This window comes from Protopterus annectens, chromosome 1.part2, assembly GCF_019279795.1.
Source record: "Protopterus annectens isolate FY-2018-M chromosome 1.part2, PAN1.0, whole genome shotgun sequence".
NCBI classification, from domain to species: Eukaryota; Metazoa; Chordata; order Ceratodontiformes; family Protopteridae; genus Protopterus; species Protopterus annectens.
In genome coordinates this window covers 281586098-281608838 of record NC_056727.1, presented here as the reverse complement: position 1 = coordinate 281608838, position 22741 = coordinate 281586098, and positions in this window count along the sequence as shown.

Below are 22741 nucleotides of genomic sequence, written 5' to 3'. Positions count from 1 at the left end.
TATATATGACATGCTTCCCAACCTCTGTCCCAAAAGGCAGTTATCTCTTATACACACTTCTGATGTCAGATTGGGACCAAAGTGGAGGAACAAATAGTTGCAGTAGCATATTTTTACTGGTTATTGACAGACACAGATACACTGCCTGCTTACTTGTCCCTACGCACCAAAGACAAAGACCACTATACGTGTATGATGGTTGATTATGAAAAAAGTGAAAAACCAGTAATGTATATCAACCTCTTGCTCCCAGTCCATGTACTACCCCGAGACAAGCTATAATAACCTTCTGTAGAAACCCATGAGGTTTGATTGTGTGGAAGGTTAAAGAAATAATAACCACACTTTCACATGCCCCACACACACTGTATCAAACTGTGCACATATCAAAGATTTAATCGTGAGCAACGAAAGAAATAAAAAGAATGATCACACTGCTCATAGTCCCCACACAAGCTATAGGGACCGTTTGTGCATTTCTGACTAGGACCAGCTTTAGACTAGGTGTGCCTGAAATCAGAGGTTAAGGATGTCACCTCTCCACTAAGAGAGTGTTAAAACATGCTTACACAGGCAGGAATGGTTGGGGGTCACCCAGGCCCCCAGAAGCTCTGAGAGCCTAGGTGTTCTGTGGTGTATTGTATGTCTTATTTTGCAAGATGATTATTTGTTAACTAATTATTTTTTTAAACTGCTACAAAGAAGAACTCTGTATGTGTTCCCCAATACTTGTTTATGTCTACAGATAAAAACCAGTGATGAGTTCTTTCACACATATACACACACCCACACACTAAACACCACCCTTGACAAGCCAAGTTTATCATAAGATGCATATGTATATATATATATATATATATATATATATATATATACACACACACACACACACACACACACACACACACACACACACACACACACACACACACACACACACACACACACACACAAAGACATATAAAACATGTAATTGCCCCAGGGCAGATAGCCTAGTATGAACCTATGAACCTATAAACCTTAAAAAGGGCACAGTATACTCAAATCAAGGAGTGGCATAAGCCAAACAAAATCGGGCTAGGCTTGTAATTGCCCCAGGGCAGATAGCCTAGTATGAACCTATGAACCTATGAACCTATACACACATGCTCGCACATACATATGCATGCAAATACACCCACACACAAACACACACACACACACACACACACACACACACACACACACACACACACACACACACACACACACTGCACTCTTTTTATCCATCCATGTAGCACTGTTATTCCACATCAGGCTCCTGTAGTGACTACAGCATCAGCCAGTACAGTCCCAAAGTCTGCTAGACAAATAGGGAGAGGAAGTATATATTCCAGACCTTCCTTCTGTATCGTATACATACCAGGTAGCCCCACCTTCTGATAGTTTAGAGTTGATAATCCAGTTATTTATTTATTTTATTTTATTTAAATTTGTTGACCGGGAGTGTCCGACTGGACATAGGTCCATTTTCAGTGGAGGCCCGGGGAGAAAAGCTCCACAATTAAAATAAACAGACAGTAGTTACATTGGATTACATAGCGATTAACTATTTAACATAGCAATTACTTACAAAATATTTACAGATGAAGAACATATTACATCAGTAGACAACTAGAATCTTTATCTGCGAAGTACATAACAGGCATTAACAAATGTTACAATGAGAAGTTCCTGCTGTATAATAAGTACTAGGCTTATGAGTATCTGAGCTTGCTATAATCAAGGTAGTTAGTGGAGTGGAAAGTAAGGTAGTGATTGGATGGGGTGGATGATGTTAGAGTGGGAGTTGCAAGGGCATAGCCAGCATGTTTTTAGGTGCGCTTTTAGTAAAGTTTTGAAGTGGGTGCATGATGGTACGGAGGTAATTGTGGGTGGAAGGGAGTTCCATAATTTGGCTATGGTGCAAGAGAATAGTGCTTCACCAGCAGAGTTATTGGCTTTAGTGATCTGCAAGTGATCTTTGTTGCTGGATCTTAGTGGTCTGGTGGTGCGATAGGGTTGGAGTAGATTCTGGAGGGATGGGACATTTAGTGGATGGTTTAGTAGTTTGTGGGCGAGTGACAGTTGATACCACTGAAGGAGGTGAGGGAGTTCAAGCCAGTCCAGTTCAGCAAGTGAGAGACAGTGTTGACTACGGTAGGATACCCCTGTGGTGAATTTGGCAATTTTGTTGTAACAGGTCTCTAACTTGTTTAGATCGCATTGCCTTAGGTTGGTATATATTGGAGAGGCATAAGGTAGGGTGGAGATAAGGTGGGAATTTGCTATTGAAATCTTTGCTGCTTTGGTGAGAAATTACTTATTTCTGTATAACGCTCCTAGTTTTTTGTGGACTTGTTTTATGGTCATGGATATGTGAATGTCAAATTTTAGTTTATTGTCTATTTCCACTCCTAGCAATTTGGTGTGTTCAGTTGGGTATATAGTGGTGTTGTCTTTTGCTGTGATGTTAAAGTGAGAGTTGTTTTGAGTATGTTTGGTGGGTTGGAAGATGAGTAGTTTAGTTTTGTTTGGGTTGAGTATTAATTGGGCATTGGATAACCAAGTTTCAACAGAGGAAAAGGCTTCCTGTGTAACTTTTTGCAGTTTTGGTAGGGAATGGGCTGAGCAGATGATGGTTGAGTCATCAGTGTATTGTATGAGTGTGCCACATTTGGTGGCAGAGGCTAGATTATTGGTGTAAACAGAGAAGAGTAGGGGTCCAGGGATGGATCCTTGGGAAACCCCTATGGAGACAGGTAGTTGGGGAGATATGTCATTCTGCCATACAATGGATTGTTGGCGGTCAGACAGGTAACTTTGAAACCAGTTGGTGACTGATTGTGAGAAGGATAGGTTATTGAGGACAGAGATAAGTTGTTTGTGTGGGGCCATGTCAAATGCTTTAGATAGGTCTAGGAAAGTAGCAGAGGAGAGATAGCCATTGTTTTTATGCTGAAGGATAGTGTTAGTAAAGGAGAGTAAGGCAGTGGTGGTGCTATGGTTTGGTCGGAAACCAGGCTGAGTACTGGAAAGGAGGTTGTTAGTGAGGAGGTAGTCTGAGACCTGAGAGTGTATGCATCTCTCTAGTATTTTGGAGAGTGGAGAGATAATAGCTATGGGGTGGTAATTGGTTAGTTCTGTGGACGGTCCGCCTTTGTGGAGGGGAATTATATGTGATACTTTCCACAGTGTGGGAATGTAACTTTCTGACAGAGATCGGTTAATCAAGATGGAAACTGGGTAGGCCAGAGCATCAGCTACGATTTGTAGGTATTCACTTGGGAGGTTGTCTGCTGCTAATTTGGTGGGTTTAAGTTTAGTTAAGAGTTTTTTTATGCTGGAGGTAGGTACAGGAGAAAAAGAGAAGGCAGTGGGGAGATTACTAGTTGAAGGTGTGGGTTGGAGGGGAGGGGGTTGTGTTGTTTAGCTAGTGATAGTATGGTTTGGGTGAAGTGTGTGTTGAATGAGGTAGCAATATTTTCTGAGGAGTGAGGGATGTTTGGAGGAGGGGTACTGACTTTACCTGGGTGTAGGATGGAGTTTATGGAGGACCAGAATTGTTTGGGGCTGTGTTGTGAGGAGTCTAGGGCAGACTGGTAGTATTGGAATTTGTCCTTTTTTATTAGCTTTTTGACTCTATTGCGTAGTTCTAAGAATTTTTGTCTAGTGGAGTTGCCACATGTCCTTGAGATGAGGAAGGAAACCTGGGTAAAACACACATACATTTTATTTTTTTATTTTTTTTATTTATTTTACATTTGTTGACCGAGTTGGTCTGGCTGAGCCAAAGGCTCATTTTCAGCAGAGACCCGGGGAGAAAAGCTCCTTATTTTTGATATAATATTACATAAAAACATTTGTTACAGAATCAGTTGAAATTAACATCCAGAGTATAAAGAAACATACATATATGTAGATTCATAGTAAAAACATTATGAGGTTTAGTAAGACATCTTTAAACAATTTAATTTATACATGTGGTGGATATAAGTTTCATATGTTAAGGTAGGTGATAGTAAGAGGGAAGGAGGGGAATGAAGAGAGGAGAGTAAGAGTACTAGAAGAGGAGGAGGAGAGTAAGGGGGAGGGGGGAGTAGAGAGAGGAGAAGTAGATGCTAAAAGATAGGGAATATTCATGGTGGATGACTACAGTGGCAGCACCAGTTTTCCATAAGATATTTTATAAACATACAAAGGACATGCAAACTCTGCACAGATGGCACTCCAGCTAGGAACTCGATCAGAAAATCTCTTGCTTTGGGGAGACAATATTACTCATTGTGCCATCCGATACAAGCAAACTTAAGGAATTCCACTTCACCTATAACAGGTCTTTGGGATGTTAGAGGAAACCAGAACACCTGGATAAAATCATTCAGAGGCAAGGAGGATATGCAGACTCCACACAGAAGGAATCACAGCCAATAGTCTGTGACATTGCAACACTACTCACTGTGGCATCTGTGTCAGTGATCACTTGCTTTCACACATGTTTTACCCAAACCCCCAACAGACTCCCAAAGATACTCAGTTATTTTGTAAATGTCTGAAGTTCAAAAAATAAGGTCAACTTGTTACTCTTCGATTCACTACATCTCCAAACATGCACACATGCAAGCCTAAGTCACACCAATGATCACTTTACACAGATATGAGCAAAATACAATGCATTTGATGATATTCCTCCTGCCAAGCAAGCTCAGAAACTGTATAATTGTGATCAAACGTCAGCAGGGTAAGTCATATTTATCCACAGACTGCCTCTATACCCAGCAATTTATAGCCACTTTTCTACTGTGTATCCCTCAGATGTTTGACTACAACAAAAATAAATAGTAATAGTACTACTACTACTACTACTCATCATCATTATCATCTTCTTTCAGCTGTTCCCGTTAGGGGTCGCCACAGTGGATCACCTGTTTCCATTTCTTCCTGTCCTCTGCATCTTGCTCTGTCACACCAACTACCTGCATGTCCTCTCTCACCACATCCATAAACCTTATCTTAGGCCTTCCTATTTTCCTGTTACCTGGTAGCTTCATCCTTAGCATCTTTTTCCCAATATACTCAGCATCCCTCCTCAGCACATGTCCAAACCAACGTAATCTTGCCTCTCTGGCATTGTCTCCAAACCTTCCAACCTGGGCTGACCCTCTAATATACTTATTCCTAATTCTGTCCACCCTCGTCACACCCAGTGCAAATCTTAACATCTTTAATTCTGCCACATCCAGCTCAAACTCCTGCCTTTTTGTCAATGCCACTGTCTCCAAACTATATAACATAGCTGGTCTCACTACCCTCTTGTAGACCTTCCCTTTCACTCTTACAGGTACTCGTCTGTCACAAATCACTCCTGACACTCTTCTCCACCCATTCCATCCTGCCTGTACTCTCTTCTTCACCTCTCTTCCACACTCACCGTTATTCTGAACTACTGACCCCAAGTATTTAAACTCATCCACCTTCACCACCTCTACTCCCTGCATCCTCACCATTCCTCTATCCTCCCTCTCATTCACAGACATATATTCTGTCTTAGTCCTGCTGACCTTAATTCCTTTTCTCTCTAGAGCATATCTCCATCTCTCCAGGGTCTCCTCTACCTGTTCCCTACTCTCACTACAGATCACAATGTCATCTGCAAACATCAGAGTCCACGGGGACTCCTGTCTGATCTCGTCTGTCAACCTATCCATCACCATTGCAAATAAGAAAGGACTCAGAGATGATCCTTGATGTAACCCCACCTCCACCTTAAACGCATCCATCATTCCCACAGCAGACCTCACCGCTGTCACCCTACCCTCGTACATATCCTGTACCACTCTTACATACTTCTCTGACACTCCTGACTTCCTCATACAATTCCACAACTCCTCTCTAGGCACCCTGTCATATGCTTTGTCTTAGTTTACAAAAACACAATGCAACTCCTTCTGACATTCTCTGTACTTCTCCATCAACATTCTCAGAGCAAACATCGCATCTGTAGTGCTCTTTCCCGGCATTAAACCATACTGCTGATCACTAATCATCACGTCCCTTCTTAACCTAGCTTCCACTACTCTTTCCCATAACTTCATGCTGTGACTGATCAATTTAATCCCTCTGTAGTTACTACAGCTCTGCATATCACCCTTATTCTTAAAATTTGGTGCCAAAACACTTTTTCTCCATTCCTCAGGCATCCTCTCACTTTCCAAGATTTCATTAAACAATCTGGTTAAAAACTCCACTGCCATTTCAACTAAACACCTCCATGCTTCCACAGGTATGTCATCTGGGCCAACAGCCTTTCCATTCTTCATCCTCTTCATAGCTATCCTTACTTCCTCCTTGCTAATCCATTGTACTTCACGATTCACTATCCCTACATCATCCAACCTTCTCTCCCTCTCATTCTCTTCATTCATCAACCCTTCAAAGTACTCTTTCCATCTCCTCAACACACTCTCCTCGTATGTGAGTATGTTTCCCTCATTATCCTTTATCACCTGTACCTCCTGCACATCTTTCCTAGCTCAGTCCCTCTGTCTAGCCAGTCAGTACAGGTCCTTTTCTCCCTTCTTAGTGTCCAACCTTTCATACAACTCTTCATATGTCTTATTCTTAGCCTTTGCTACCTCTCTCTTTGCCATGCACCTCATCTCCTTATACTCCTGTCTACTTTCTTCATCTCTCTGACAATCCCACTTTTTCTTTGCCAACCTCTTTCTCTGTATACTCTCTTGTACTTCCTTATTCCACCACCATGTCTCCTTGTCGTTCTTCCTCTGTCCAGATGTCATACCAAGCACCTTTCTAGCTGTCTCCCTTACTAGCTCTGCAGTAGTTACCCAGCTATTTGGTAACTCTTTACTGCCACACAGTGCCTGTCTTAACTCATCCCTGAACTCCACCTCACAATTACCCTTTTTCAATTTCCACCATTTGATCCTTGGTGCTGCCCTCATACTCCTCCTCCTCTACTTGATCACCAACGTCATCCTACAAACCCCCATCCTATGCTGCCTAACTACATTTTCCCCGGTCACCACTTAACAGTCTCCAATCACTTTCAAACTGGCCCTCCTACATAAGATATAATCCACCTGTATGCATCTTCCTCCACTCTTGTATGTCACCCTATGCTCCTCCTTCTTGTTAAAATATGTATTCATCACAGCCATGTCCATCCTTTTTGCAAAATCCACTACCATCTGACCTTCTGCATTCCTTTGTTTAACACCATACCTACCCATCACTTCCTCATCCCCTCTGTTCCCTTCACCAACATGCCCATTGAAATCTGCTCCAATCACCACTCGCTCACCCTTGGGTACAGTCATCACCACTTCATCCAATTCACTCCAAAATTTTTCTTTCTCATCCATTGCACACCCAACTTGTGGAGCATATGCACTAACAACATTCATCATTACACCATCAATTTCCAGCTTCATAAACATCACTCTATCAGACACTCTTTTCATCTCCAAAACACTCTTAGAATACTGTTCCTTCAGAATAACTCCTACACCATTTCTCCTGCCATCCACAACATGGTAAAACAATTTGAACCCACCTCCGATACATCTAGCCTTACTCCCCTTCCATCTGGTCTCTTGCACACACAATATACCAACCTTCCTTCTGTCCATCATATCAGCTAGCTCTCTCCCTATACCAGTCATACTGCCAACATTCAAAGTTCCGACCCTCACTACCACAGTCCTAGCCTTTCTCCTCTCTTCCTGCCTTCAGCCATGCCTTCCACCTCTTCTCCTCCTTCGGCCAACAGTAGCCCAATTTCCACCAGCACCCTGTTGGCTAACTTTACTGGTGGCGGTCGTTGTTAACCCGGGCCTCGACCGATCTGGTATGGAAATATTTACTGGTGTCCACATGAAATTATTTGACGAAGTTTTATGCCGGATGCCCTTCCTGACGCAACCCTCCCTATTTATCCGGGCTTGGGACCAGCACAAAGAAATGCACTGGCTTGTGCATCCCCAGTGGATGGGTTAGTAATAGTACTACCACTACTACTACTAATATCCACAGTATATAATTGCACCTATAATCAACCACAACATAGGTATTCTCAACTTTTTTGCCTAAGAATCAGGGACAAAGCCAAAAACAGTGAGTGGACAAAGATCCAAAATCAGGGACAAATTTTAAATATTGCTTTCATATACTTAAAACTTTGCTAGAATAATTGCTTTTTTCATTAATATGCAATTTCTGAATGATATGAAGTCTGAAACTCAAATGTCTTTTATTTAGTGTCTACAGCTTAAGTCTGACTGGAAGCGAGCTTACACTATGCACTGCAGAAAGCCCGCCCTTACCACTCCGAGGTAAAACAAAGGAACCTAACCTGTTTGCAGCAAGCATCCACCTTTCTCTAAACCATAAACCTCATGCACACAATGTCTTACCACAACATGCAAGTCAGCCATTCATACTTACTACAGTACTAACCTCAGAGGTTCCAGTATAGTATATCTCTGAATTTACTCCACAACTTTAGCTGCTTGAAAGCATGGCATTGTAAGCACTGCATATTAAATCTAGAAAAGTGCACATTATTTCTGAATTATATATATCAAATTTTTGATATATTGACACTTGAATGAAATATCTTACAGTGTACTGACCACAGCATACAAAATAAAAACAGAGTATAATGCAAAATGTCAAAATGGCAGTTAATGCAGAATGATCTAAAGCCAATAGGGCATCTCTTTGAAAAGCTATATCTCTGTCTTCATTTGAGAGTTCATAACAAAGCTTTCAGCTAATAAAAAACATGATATTCAGCTCCAAAACATACTTAAGATTGCAATTCTAACCTTAAACTTCCAGTACAGTCCACCTCTGAATTAAACTCCACAGCTTTAGCCACTTGGAAACATGATATATATATATATATATATATATATATATATATATATATATATATATATATATATATATATATATATATATTGGTGAAATATGTAGGAGTTTTGGTTTTGACATAACAGTGGCTTTGTATGCATATTCTAGATAATTAGTTTTACTTGGCCTTTTGTGCAGACGTGAAATAGCATCCCCCATTGGAAACCAAGCACAGCTGGAGTCTGTAACAACAAAAGCCATTTGAAACACTAGACTTACTAGCTGTGTATAAGAGGCCATATCAGTTCTCTGAAGGCAATTCACAGTAAAAAAATCAGGAAATTCTATTAAGATACATATGTATAAAAGCAGTCACACTGTGACAGCAGAATGCACACCTTCTAACAATGTATATTAATTCTGTGAAAGAATCACATAAATATAAGTGGCACATTGCCCTTTGGCAGATAATGCCACCAGTGAACCATGACAATAATCATTCAGAAATTATCCTCTAACTCCCATTTTCTTTCACACAGCAATTGCCTACAAAAATTATATCCACTTTCTGTTTACTTCTTCTGTTTCATTAAAAAGAAAACAAAATAACTAATGTTCACAGTGACATATTTCAACTAGCTGCAGTTAGACAAATGCATTGATTTTCCCAAAAAAGCAATATCATTTTATTTAACAGTAATCATGTTATCAACTCTCTATTTTCACCTGTAGCATGCTTCCTCACCCACTACCCCAAAGAGGCATTTACCTTCTCTGCACAGCTCTGATGTCTGATTGCAATGAAACTGAAAGAAGTAATCTAGTTTCATCCCAGTTTGCTTACAGCAGCTTTCAACCTCTTAACAGAGAAATCATGAACAAAATAAAAAATAATGGGGACACACATTTTATTAATATGTTAGAGTCTAGAAACATTTTTTTTATCTTTTTACCTCCTAACCTGTCATCAATCTGGCTTCCTTAATGAAATACTGATTACAGTTCCCTGAAGCTGAAAGTTTACTAGCCTTTTAGATCCACCCAGGGGAGTTTTGTCCAGGGAACCACCATTATTAGCACAGACATTGGAGGTGGGTTGTACTCTTGCTGGCATCCTGACCATGACTGCAGTTTATATATTTAGCTTAACCCCACCCATTGGGGATGAGGTGCCCCCTCATATCATGAGGCCTGCCTATGGTTCCATCATGCCCACACATGTGTGATCCATCACATGCAGAGAGATGAGCTACCATTACCAGCTTGAGCAGCCACAGAGTACATCTTTCCTGACTGACTGCTGCTTTTCATTGCTATGTATGATTTCTACCAAATTACACTGGAGCAGCAGACACATCCAGCTGACTCCTCCCCCTCCCCAAATACTAATTGAACTTGTGTCAGATGAGTCATAGTCAGGGCTTTATCCCTCTATGCCACTAGGATGCTGATCCTAAAAGAATTAGTGACTTAATAATTGTCATTGCTTTGGTAAGCAGTTTTCCAAATAACCTTTGCAATTCTAATTATTACTCATTATGCTTCTGGCATGAACAGCATATATGCACCCATGCCCCATAACCTCCTGTATCACATGTTTGATTTACCAGAGTGAGCATCCTTCTCATCTTTGCTGGAGAAAATAAAATATTATGTAAACACTTTAAGATTAACATTTTTAATTTCTCAGCTTTTGTGGAATGTCAGGACAACTTGGCATAAATATCCATGACTTTTATCATCCATTTCCTCTTTATGTCTCTGCTACAACTTTGTTTCATTTTTGTGTATTACCTTGCCTCTCAGTTCTCAGCTGTCATTGCTCTAAACACCCTACTTACTAATCTCATTGTGATTGTCTGGCTAACCTTAGCCTCCATCAATAAATATATTAGTATAGGCTGAGCCCTCCCCATTTAGCCTTCCTCATTTAGACCAAAACCTCTTACACTACTCAGCATCCCATCAAAGTATATACTCGTGGAACTGTTTAAACTGAATTTCAGTCTAATGTGATTCCAGTTACACCAGATACCACCACATCTCAACTACTCCTAGTGTATTAGCTTAGTCTTGCTCTTTTACAGCACTTTAAGCTACCTCAGCATGGAACATCTATATTATTATACTAAACAGACAAAAAGCAAATTAGTCCAAGGTTTCAATTCTCTATCATTCAGTAGCTGTTTTATGGTTTCCAGGACTTGTTTCAGCACATATGAGAAGTCACCTCTCTTTATACAGTTAGTCTAGAAAGAGACTCTACCAAATGCTTAATTTTTGCTCTTTCTTAAACAAGTAAAATATTTCCATTTTGCTTCATAAAATGCAATCAGTAATAAACACAGAATTTTTATTCAGACAGCATCATGATAACTTTTGGGTCTCTTGCACCCAGTCCACACATTTCTTTTCCAGGCAGCAGGTTCTCCTAGTTCTTTTACTATTATTTACTTTTCTATGTGTTTAGATACTGGCCTGTAAATTAGTCAAATACCATGAAAAGGTATAACTGGAGGCCAAAACTGTTTTTTATTTAACATATGAGGAAGAATCAGTTCATGGGTGAGCTGTACTGAAGGACACTGAGGGTGCGGATGTGCATAAGCACATGGCAGAGCTAAAGCATAATAAAGCGTTACCTTTCACATATTTATTCAATATAGTAATAGTAGAACTGAACTCTTACCTGTTAGTACTATGTCTCTATGACTCACACAAAATCTTAAAAACTACTATAAATGATTTTCTTAAATGTGGGCCACAACAACATTTAAAAGTCTAACAATGAACAGATTTACCATCAAAAATGACTGCATCAAAGAAATACAGGTTACATTACCAACTTTAACACCATGCTCTTATAAATGTGTTGATAAACAAAGAAATAGTATTGATAGCATTTTGAAGGTATTCATATGATGTAAAAACATCACTATGCACATTTGAAGGTATCACACTGCTGAAAGTTTTCCATTCACTTACCAGTTATGCCAATGATTACAATAGCAAAAGAAATCAATGTGACTCACTTAGTCTAGTTAGTAAACCAACTATAACCATTAGATAGGTTTCGTAGGTATCACCCTTACATGGCTTCTGGGTTGGGCATGCTGATGGCACACCACAGAGGGTATGTTTTACACCCTCTTATCTCCTGACTTGCACTTTGTTCCTTTATCTTATAACTAGCAATTCATAGGATGGCATCTATGAGAACCCTGGTTCAAGCTCCAAGCTGGTATGAGAAAGAGACCAAAAATCCTTCTCTACCTACTGCAGGAGTTCATTCCTGAAGAAAATTAAACAAGCTGTAGCTGACAGTGAGTGGAAAAACACTGATATGTGGAAGGAGTTAGGGAACACGTCATCCATGACAGGGATCCCTTGCTCTGGGCAGCAGTGTTGGCTCAGATATGATGACCTACGGAGGTGGAGATGAGACCATCTGACTCAATGGTGAGCTCAGGTGGAGGAGGGAAGGCCAGAATCCTACAGTAAGTATTTTTATTTTTTTTCCAGTATTGTAAAATGGTTAATGTAAGTAAAACATTGTGAGTATGCATGTATAAATTGGTAAGCTCAGTGCAGGTATATTTATATATGCATGTATGACTGAGTATACTAATATTCATATTTTGTACAGATAGATAGATAGACAGATAGATAGAGAGATAGATCAGATAGATAGATAGGTAGATAGATAGATAGATAGATAGATAGATAGATAGATAGATAGATAGATAGATAGATAGTTAGACAGATAGATAGATAGGAAGTGTCAATTTGTAGGAAATGTATATCTTCCATTCTTTGGATGAGATATTAAACTGATACACTATCTGTCTGAGTGTTTGGTTGCTCAGGTGACTGTAAAAGATCCCACAGCATTTATTGAAAAGAATAACAGAAGTTCCCTGGTGTTCTGGCCAAAATTACTCCAATGTAAGCCTACTTTATAGACAGATCTTTTAATGGGGGAGTCACTTACACTGAGAGCAATTCTTTCAGAACAGTTTTCATTATTTTATATAATAATTTATTTATATTAACAGTGCATATTGTAAACACAATTCAGGGGCAGGTCTGGACATAGCAGTAGTCCCAAGTTATGTCAGAATTTATCTGACAATGTGGGAGGAACAATACATGTATCAGAGCAGGGACGTCGGGAGGCATACGCACTGTACTGATTTCAGTACTTTTTTAGAAGGGGGGGGGTAGCTTTTTTGAAAAAAAACAAAAAAAAAAACGTACGTACATTTAAGGAGGTGTTGGCTCCTTTAAGGAGGATACCAGCCAGTCGGAAGTGAGCTCACATCATGTCCGGCTGGCTGCAAGCGGGCGGGAAACAAGCAAATTGAGTTGGAGCATTCACAAATGGAAGGCAGAGTTGGAACTGGCAAGAACATTCACAAATGGAAGGCAATCAACTGAAGTATGCAAGCACAACGAACAGAGGATTAAAGCGCAATGAACAGAGGATTATCATTGAGGCAAGCACAACGAACAGAGGAGCGCAACGAACAGAGGATTATCATTGAAGTAAGTGTGTGCAAGCACTGAGTTGGAAGGCAAGAGCGTACAAGCAAATGGATTATCATTGAGGTTGGAAGGCAAGAGCGTCCACAAATGGAAGGCAATCAATTGAAGTGTGTGTGTGTGTGTGTGTGTGTGTGTGTGTGTGTGTGTGTGTACATATACGTATACATGATCAATTGTTCAGTACATCATTCTCAGTCATAGTTGTAAAAGTATCTCACCAAGGACTTTATATAAATAATGCTACATGCCATTTGTAAAGTACCACAGAAAATGTCTATACTGAAACCCTACAATCCAAATATAGAAAATGGCATAAATTATTAAGAGTGTTGAAATATATAATATTCAGTCTTATCCTAAGCTTTTGGTTGTATTTGGAAATTGCATTTTTATCATAACTAGTCACTTAATAAATGTGGTAGGAAAAATAATCACATGCTGTACAGTGTCAAAGCATGTTATATTTGAGAAAATATTTTGGGAAGATGACAGCTATCTCATTTAAACAGTACTATAAAAAGATGGCTACAACAAAACATCAGGCTGAATTATGTGAAGTTATAACAGTTAGGAGGTGTAATGTTCAACAGAGGTGCACGAGTTTTTATATTTTGCAAAATATTTTAAGCATTATCAGTCTACTGCATAAACCCAAGAAGGGAAAATTAATATCTAACATGGAATCTAAGTTTTTGATAGCTGCAGTAATGCATTTTATGGAAGAACATTTGTTTTCAGATTTCACTGAAAGTATTCACAGGCTAAAAATAGTACTCTGGCAACATAAGAAGAAATAAGAGGACAATTTGTATGCACAAGTTCTAGTACTACTGAAAAACATTAAAATGTATGCCTTGCTTTCTCCTTTCCCACCCCTAACATGATGAGAAATGTAATAATCTAGAGACTGAAACAGAAGAGAGGAAGAAAGGAAATAACAGGGGAAGGCTAGCAAGGACAAGAAGTATATTTTAGGAATCCTAGATAAACAGTGTGGTAGGTGTAGCCAGATGCCTCTAAATACAAATAATCGGGTTGTTAATTCAAGAACAGAAATGCAGACTTTCATGGAGTAAGTGAAGGTTTTACAACATAGGTTCACATGATATCCTGCTGATAACATCTACTTGGATTTAACAAGGTTAGGGCAGGACACACACTAGGTGGCACAGTGCAAAATTAAGAGAGCCACACATCCTGCTTATCCAGAAATTGGGATATCAATAAAACAGAGACAATAATAAAAATGGAATCAAAACTTTAAAAGTACACTACCATACTAAAAAATGGAAATAAATAAAAATAATAATTGTGAACCTCTGCAATGCAAATGATGGCAATTCCTGCATTGAATGTAATGATCTTTCTTGGGTAGTAATCCTGATGTAGAAATGATTCTTGCATATGCTGGTAATTCAAGAAACAAGATGCATGGTGAATTATGACTATAAAAACCATTGTAGCAGACATGCAAACCCTTTTATTACACAAAATCTGGGGGTTATGCTACTCAATGCTAGAAGCATAAATCTCAAAATGCACTCACTTGAAGCACTCCTTAAAATGGAGAACATCGACATCTGTGCAGTGACCGAAACCTGGTTCAAGGCTCTGGAGAGTACCACAGCATTATCAAGCTATAATTCATGCCACACCTTTCGGCCCCCTAATCCAGACTGAAGCACTAAAGACAGAGATGTCTCCATATTCATAAAAGATATGCACACCTCCAGACAAGTAGCCCAACGTAATGCATCAGAGATACTTCGGGTACAGCTAACACTGGGTAAAACTGCAAGCCAGGTTGTACCCTGCTATAGATCCCCCACCATGTCCCAAGACTCCCACTACACATTGCTAAACACACTGGAAAATATTAGGGTACAACCCAATACCCTTATACTGAGAGACTTTAACTACCCCTCCATTAACTGGGAAAAGTACTCATGTACCAACACACTTGCTTAACTTTTTCTGGAATTCATTAATTCCATTGCCCTGGACCAACTAATTCTTACCCCAACCAGGGGTAGAAACATCCTTGACCTGGTCATTACCAACATGGGCAACCATTGCTCTATACCTGAAATCAATTCCTCCCTGGTCAGATCTGACTGCAAGCTTATCACCATGGACATCCACATCACATCCACACCCCTACTAAAGGAAACCACCGTAAAAAACTTTTCCAAAGCCAATTTTAGGCTTCTAAAAACAGAGGTGGCAAACTCCACGGCATCAAATGGAAAATAGGTGTATGACTGCTGAATCATAAACCAATCCACAGTAAGAGCATATACACAAGTGCATAGAATGGGCCATACTAAACAGAACCAAGATGCTCTCCTCCAAAAAAGGGAAGTCAATCTGGTGGTCCCCTACCATAAACAAACTCTACAACAGAAGGAAAAATCTGTTGCAGAAAAGAGTGAAATCACAAGACTGGAAAAACTCCCTTGTTAGCCTCAGCAAAAAACTGAGATTCCTCATCAAATCATCTAAAGATAGCTATGAAAACAAAATTGCTACAGATTATAAAGGCAACCACAAGGCATTCTATAGTTATGTCAAGTGTGTGTGAACAGCATGAATGGATAATCAGGTAAGGAGTGTGTGTGAACAGCATGAATGGATTATCAGGTAAGGAGTGTGTGTGTGTGAATGCCCCCCACATAATACACCTGCTGGCTATAGGTGTTTAGGCTCAAACCCTGTACCTTTGCCTCAGGGTAAAAAGAGCCTAAAGTCCCTAATCACCACCATTTCTGAACTTTGTTCATATTTTGTTTTCTAACAATTGTGAGCTATGGTGAGAAGTGAGAACTGAAGTTGTATTCCCCAGCTATAGTGAGAACTGAAGTTGTATTTCCCCCATTATTGTTTTTGTTGTTTGTCCAGGTTATTTGTGCTAAGATGTGAAGTGAGAACTGAATTTGTACTCCCTCATTATTGACTTTGTTTTTCCAGGATGTTCATCGTGCATACAGCTGCAGTCATAACAGATGGGTTTTCCTGCCGTCAGGCGGGTCCTCGGTCGGCCGAATTCCAAGGTCTAGGTCTGGCGTCGGTTGTCGTCGTTTCTTCCCTGACGTCAATGCGACAGGGGTATAAAAGAACCAGCCGACGCCATTTTCTTCAGTCTTTCTTGCCGTGCGGTGCCCAAAGCAGAAGCAGTTCGCAAGTGCCGGTCGGCCAGCTCCTGAGATTACGAATATTTTTCAACCGAAGTCTTCTTGAAAGCTAAGTACCCCGTTGGGGAAACTTTTCTTGCCTCAGACCGATGTCAGACAAAGTTAATAATTGCATTTCATGTGGGAAGCAAATACCGCATAAGGATTTTCATTCCCTCTGCATACCTTGCTTAGGCCCAGACCACGACGTCTTGGCCTGTCGTTTTTGTGCTACATTCAACAAACGCACTATTAAGCGTCGGGCGGAGTTCGCCCAACACTATTTTGGCAAAAAATTTAATTACATTATGTCGTCGGATACTCCGACTCCAGTTTTGAGTAAAAAACGCAAAGATAAGGACCGACATACGAGGTCCGCGACTTCTACCGACACCATGCCAAAGCTGACTACAGGTGGTCTGGTTCTCAGTGAGGCGCCTACGCAGCCCCTGACTACCGACGACACTTCATTGGCGGTGTCTTCTGTGCTCGAGGTCGCAGGCTGTTTGGCCCATACCCCTGCTACAGATACCGAAGCCACTCTTGGTGGTGAAACTCAGAGTTTAGGCAGACCTGCCATCTCTCAAGGTGTCTACAGGCCTTCCTCTTCTTTTTCCATCACGGCTTTCACTAAGTCTAAAGCAGCCATGCATACTAAAAGACAGGCTCCACAGGGCCCTTCTCAAAGCTCCATGCCTAAAAAACAGATGCTCAAAATGGCTGAGGATTTGATTACTCTAATCAGGGGTTCCCAACCCCCCCCTGGACAAAAGGCCCAGAGTGGAGGAAGAATCCCCCTCCTCGGACCAGGCCTCCATTATTTCAGACCATTCTGAAGACCAGGAACATTCGTACTCCCCTTTTGAAGATTCTGATGCAGAGGAGTCCATTCCTTCTGTCTCCCCCCCTGAGGATTACTCTTTTGGGGAAACCTTACATACCTTGAGGGAACACTTCCACTGGGAAGGCCAAGAGTATTCAGACTCCAAGAAAAGGCTTAGGGATTTCCTCTTACTCCCTCAGCACAGGCCTCTGGCTATACCTCCTGTCTTAGACATTCTAGATGATGTGTATTCGGAGGCCTGCCTTAACCCAGATTCTTTACCTCCAGCTCCAGTCAAGCCAGACAGGTATTACCGGGTTCCTGACTCACACCAATTCCTATACAAAAGCCATGCGGCCAACCCAGAAACTATTTCACAGGGTCCCAAGGGAATTAAGGCTTCCACTGCTAAAAATCCATTACCTTCAGAGAGAGATTCCAGAGCTTTAGAAAGGTGGGGGAAAAAGGTATACACCTCGGCCACCTTAACCATGAGAGCATTAAACTGTCAGTTCCATATGTTAAAGTACCAACAGTTTCTGTTATCACAGTTGAGAAGCAAAATGTCACAACCTGAACAACCAGACTTGAAGGAGTTGCAGGATTTGATACATAGTGCAGAACAAGTGGGTAAACATACCTTGCAATGTGGTTTTGATGCTTTAGAGGCCTCATGTAGAGCTGCTGTTACAGGATCAGTCATACGTAGACATGCCTGGCTCAAAGAGCAAACCTTACCAGATCATGTCAAGGCTAAATTACTAGATGCCCCTCTGCAAAAAGATGTATTGTTCGGTGTTAAAGCTGAGGAGGTATTAAAGAAAATGGAGGAAAAGGCAAAATCAATGCAAACAGTAAAAGATTTCCTACAGGTACAACCTTCACGTTTCAGTAGAAATTGGCCTTCCAAAAATTGGTCCTTTCCAGCCACGGACAGACCCCAAAGAGGTAGATACAGGCGCCCAAGGGGCAGAGGACAATCACAAGGATCATTTAGAGGCAGACAATGGCAAGCACCTACACAAAGAGGTGGTGAGGATAGTTCACAGCCATTCAGAAAGCAGAACCAATGACTTTCCCCTTTGCATGCCAAGCAAGGCTCAAATGGCAGCACCTTTAGGTGGAAAACTGGCATTATTTTCGAAAAATTGGCATGTTGTCACAAAAGACAAATGGATCCTGGACATTATAGACAGAGGCTACAGATTCCACTTTCACATCCTTCCAAAAATGAGAGGCATGCCAAACCTGCCACACAATCAAAGGGCAGAGGCACAAAAACAAATTTCAGATCTCATGGACATGAAAGCTATTCAAGCGGTACCTGCACAAGAACAGGGTCAAGGTTTTTATTCCAGACTATTCCTGGTACCAAGGAAGGGAAAAGATTGGAGACCTATTTTGGACCTATCCATCCTAAACACATTTTTACTTGTGCCAAAATTCAAGATGCTCACATTACAGCAGCTTCTTCCCATGCTGGGCAAGGAGTCTTGGCTGGTAACATTGGACCTCAAGGAGGCATACCTGCATGTCCCAATCAGACAAGATTGCAGAAGATACCTCAGATTTCTTGCAGGTTCAACCCATTATCAATTCTCTGCATTGCCCTTTGGCTTATCTACTGTGCCCAGAGTGTTCATGAAATGCCTGGCATCAGTAATTGCCTACTTCAGACTTCAAGGGATACAAATATACCCATATCTGGACGACTGCCTGATCCAAGCAGACAGCAAGCACATACTTCTGAAACATCTGGCGTTTGTAATAATGTTGTTGAATTCTCTGGGATACACAGTCAACAAAAAGAAATCAAGGCTAATACCCTCTTAAACAATAATTTTCCTGGGTGCCAGCTTGGATACAAACACCCAGATGGCCTACCTCACGCCAGAGAAACAAGGGCAACTAACTCAATACTTCAGAAAACTGGCAACTTTTACCAGGCTGATTGCAAGGAAAATCCTGCAGGCTCTGGGATTCATGGCATCTTGCATCCTACTAATCCCATGTGCAAAGCTGCATATGAGAAAACTACAATGGTACCTAAAAAAACTATGGTCTCAACACAGCCACAGTTTGGAAACAATAATACCACTGATTCCATGTCTTTAAAAGGAATTTCTGTGGTGGGCTCAAGCATGCCAAAGAAACACAGGTCTCCCATTCAGCAAGCCTCAAGCAAATCAAGTCATCACAACAGATGCCTCGGACTATGCCTGGGGGGCGCACATGACAGATCGGTGCATTCAGGGCAAATGGTCCCAAAAAGAAAAGCACCTACACATCAATCAAAAGGAAATGCTAGCAGTAATAAATGCTATTATAGCTTTCAAAGACCTACTGCATCCAAGCCAGCTACTGATAAGGACAGACAACACCACAGTAATGTGGTACATAAACAAACAGGGAGGAACCCATTCATACCCCCTATGCAGGTTATCCATGTCTCTTTGGAACATGGCTCTGGAATTACAAATCGAACTTCAAGCACAGTACCTGCCAGGCAAAGAAAACACGCTGGCAGACAACCTAAGCAGAAATATGACAGATCCACATGAATGGAAGCTGCATTCTCAAGTGTTTACAAAGATAATTCAAGCATGGGGAAGGCCAGACATAGATCTCTTTGCCTCCCACAGAAATCACCAGTTGGCAAAATTCTGCTCAAGGACCTTTCACCCACAGGCCTAGAAAGTGGACGCACTCTCTTTCAGTTGGACAACAATGACAGTTTATGCCTTTCTACCTCTTCCTCTGCTGCCCAAAGTTCTATTAAAAACCAGAACAGACAGACCAAAGATGATTCTCATTGCTCCAGACTGGCCAAGACAACACTGGTACCCACTCCTGAGAAGCCTGACGCATTCCCTGCCATGGATCCTGCCTCTAATGCCTCTTCTACTGACTCAGCACAACTTCAAAACCCTTCACAGTCAGCTGAAAACACTCAATCTAGCCGCATGGAAAATTCCTTAAATTCACAACAGACCCTACTCTCCAAGGAGGTGCAAGATGTCATTTTGGAGGCCAGAAGGCCTTCTACTATAAAAGCCTACTCCGCAAAATGGAAACGGTTTTGTGCCTGGAATGAGAAAAAGGGTCAGAACTCTGGAATACTGAATTTACCTCAAATATTACAATACCTAGCAGAGATGCTAAGCAGTGGACTTTCATTCTCCTCCATCAAAATCCATGCCTCAGCCATTTCCACAGAATACAACACTGATCCTCCTTTATTCTCTCACCCCCTCTTAAGACAGTTCCTCAGAGGGGCTAAGAATATAAAACCACCAAGGAAACAACCAGTACCTGCTTGGGACCTCAATTTCATTCTAGAAAAACTGACCTTGCCTCCTTTTGAGCCAGCTGCTTCAACAGAACTGCAATATTTGTCCTGGAAAATAGCCTTCCTTCTGGCTATCATCTATGCTCGCAGGGTTTCAGAACTACAAGCCCTCATGGCTGTGCAGCCTTTCATCATTTTCCATCAGGACAGAGTTTCCTTACGAACCAATCCGTCCTTTATGCCAAAGGTAGTATCCAGGGTAGCCTTGAATCAGGCTATCCACTTACCTACCTTTTACCCTAATCCTCAAAACAAAGGGGAGAGACTACTACATTCCTTGGACATTCACAGACAGCTGCGTTATTATTTGGACAGAACAAAGCCTTTCAGAAAATCAGATCAACTCTTTGTGTCCTATGCTACAGGAGCTCAAGGGAAGTCTATTTCCAAACAGACAATTTCAAAATGGATAGCCCACTGTATACGTTTTTGTTACTCTTTTCATGGTAAAACTGTACCTGCAGGCATCAGATCTCACTCCACAAGGGCCACAGCTACCTCTGCAGCTTTCCTCAGGGGGGTTCCTACCAAAGATATTTTGGAAGCAGCCACTTGGAGTTCTGTACATACCTTCTCCAAGCACTATCACCTACCATTATACTCCAAGTCTAGAGCAGGCTTTGCCACTGCAGTCTTGCAGGGCATCCTGGCTCCTCCTAGTTCCACCTAGTGCCTACCACCCTTTTTTAGCTTTGGGATTCTACCCATCTGTTATGACTGCAGCTGTATGCACAATGAACATAGTACAGTTTTGTACCTACCATAAATGTAAATGTTCGAGTGCTTATACAGCTGCAGTCCAGGTTTCCCTCCCTCCTTCCCCTCTTGGGACAGGCCTAATGGCTAACACCTCTTCATACAACCTGATTGGGGTATTCTTTTATGGTGTATTTGCTTGCAACTACTGTTTTTTGATTATATTGCATTGCATTATTACATAAATTTATGTATTGCCTTCCTTCTGGGGGCACCTGACATCTGGGGCAAGAAAAACTGAAGAAAATGGTGTCGGCTGGTTCTTTTATACCCCTGTCGCACTGACGTCAGGGAAGAAGCGACAACAACCGACGCCGGACCTAGACTTTGGAATTCGGCCGACCGAGGACCCGCCTGATGACAGGAAGAAACATCTGTTATGACTGCAGCTGTATAAGCACTCGAACATCTACATTTATGGTAGGTACAAAACTGTACTTTTTCTGTGCTAAGAGGTGAGAGCTATCTAAATGATAGCCATTAAGTTTCAGTCTTCCTATTTTTCAAACTGCTGATTTAGCATAGTGGTATGTTGCACTGACTGTAGTGCATATGGTTCTGGGTTAAGACATGCATGGTGGTAAGGATTGTACATTTTATTCTAGCAACTTTCCAAAATTATACAAGCAAAGTTTAAAATGTGTCCCTGGTTTTTGGGCTTTTGCCCCCCCCCCAATAAATGTTGGCTTTTTCCAGATTTCTTGTGCTGCAAAGTTCAGAGATACAGCTGAGTGTCGAGTACATTTTACAAGGAGCTGAGAGCTGCAGGGGAACTAAAGTTTAGTGCTGCTTATGCTGAGTCTGCTTGTATTGTTAATAGCACAACAGGTAATATACTTACTTTTGATGCAGAAGGCTGTGGGTTCTTCTCCCACAGTAGGTAAATGCATTGCTGATACTGTACCATGTTGTAAAGGGGGGTGGATGCTGTAGTCCTTTTTGGCAAAGATATCTAGTAGTAACTATGAACCTGTTATCAGTTTGTCATCCATTCCCTATTGCAATATTACTAACGTATCATTTTTTTAATACAACATAGGCAATTTATTCCTCAAGGGGATTGGCACTTTATTTGTAGATCAAACAATGAAATATAAAGTTGTTTGCTAGCAGCAACCTCTTCATTAGTTACAGATTTCTTTAATGTGATATTATGTAGATGGCTTTAACTGGGTCAGAGATTGTGCATATTTACTGATACTG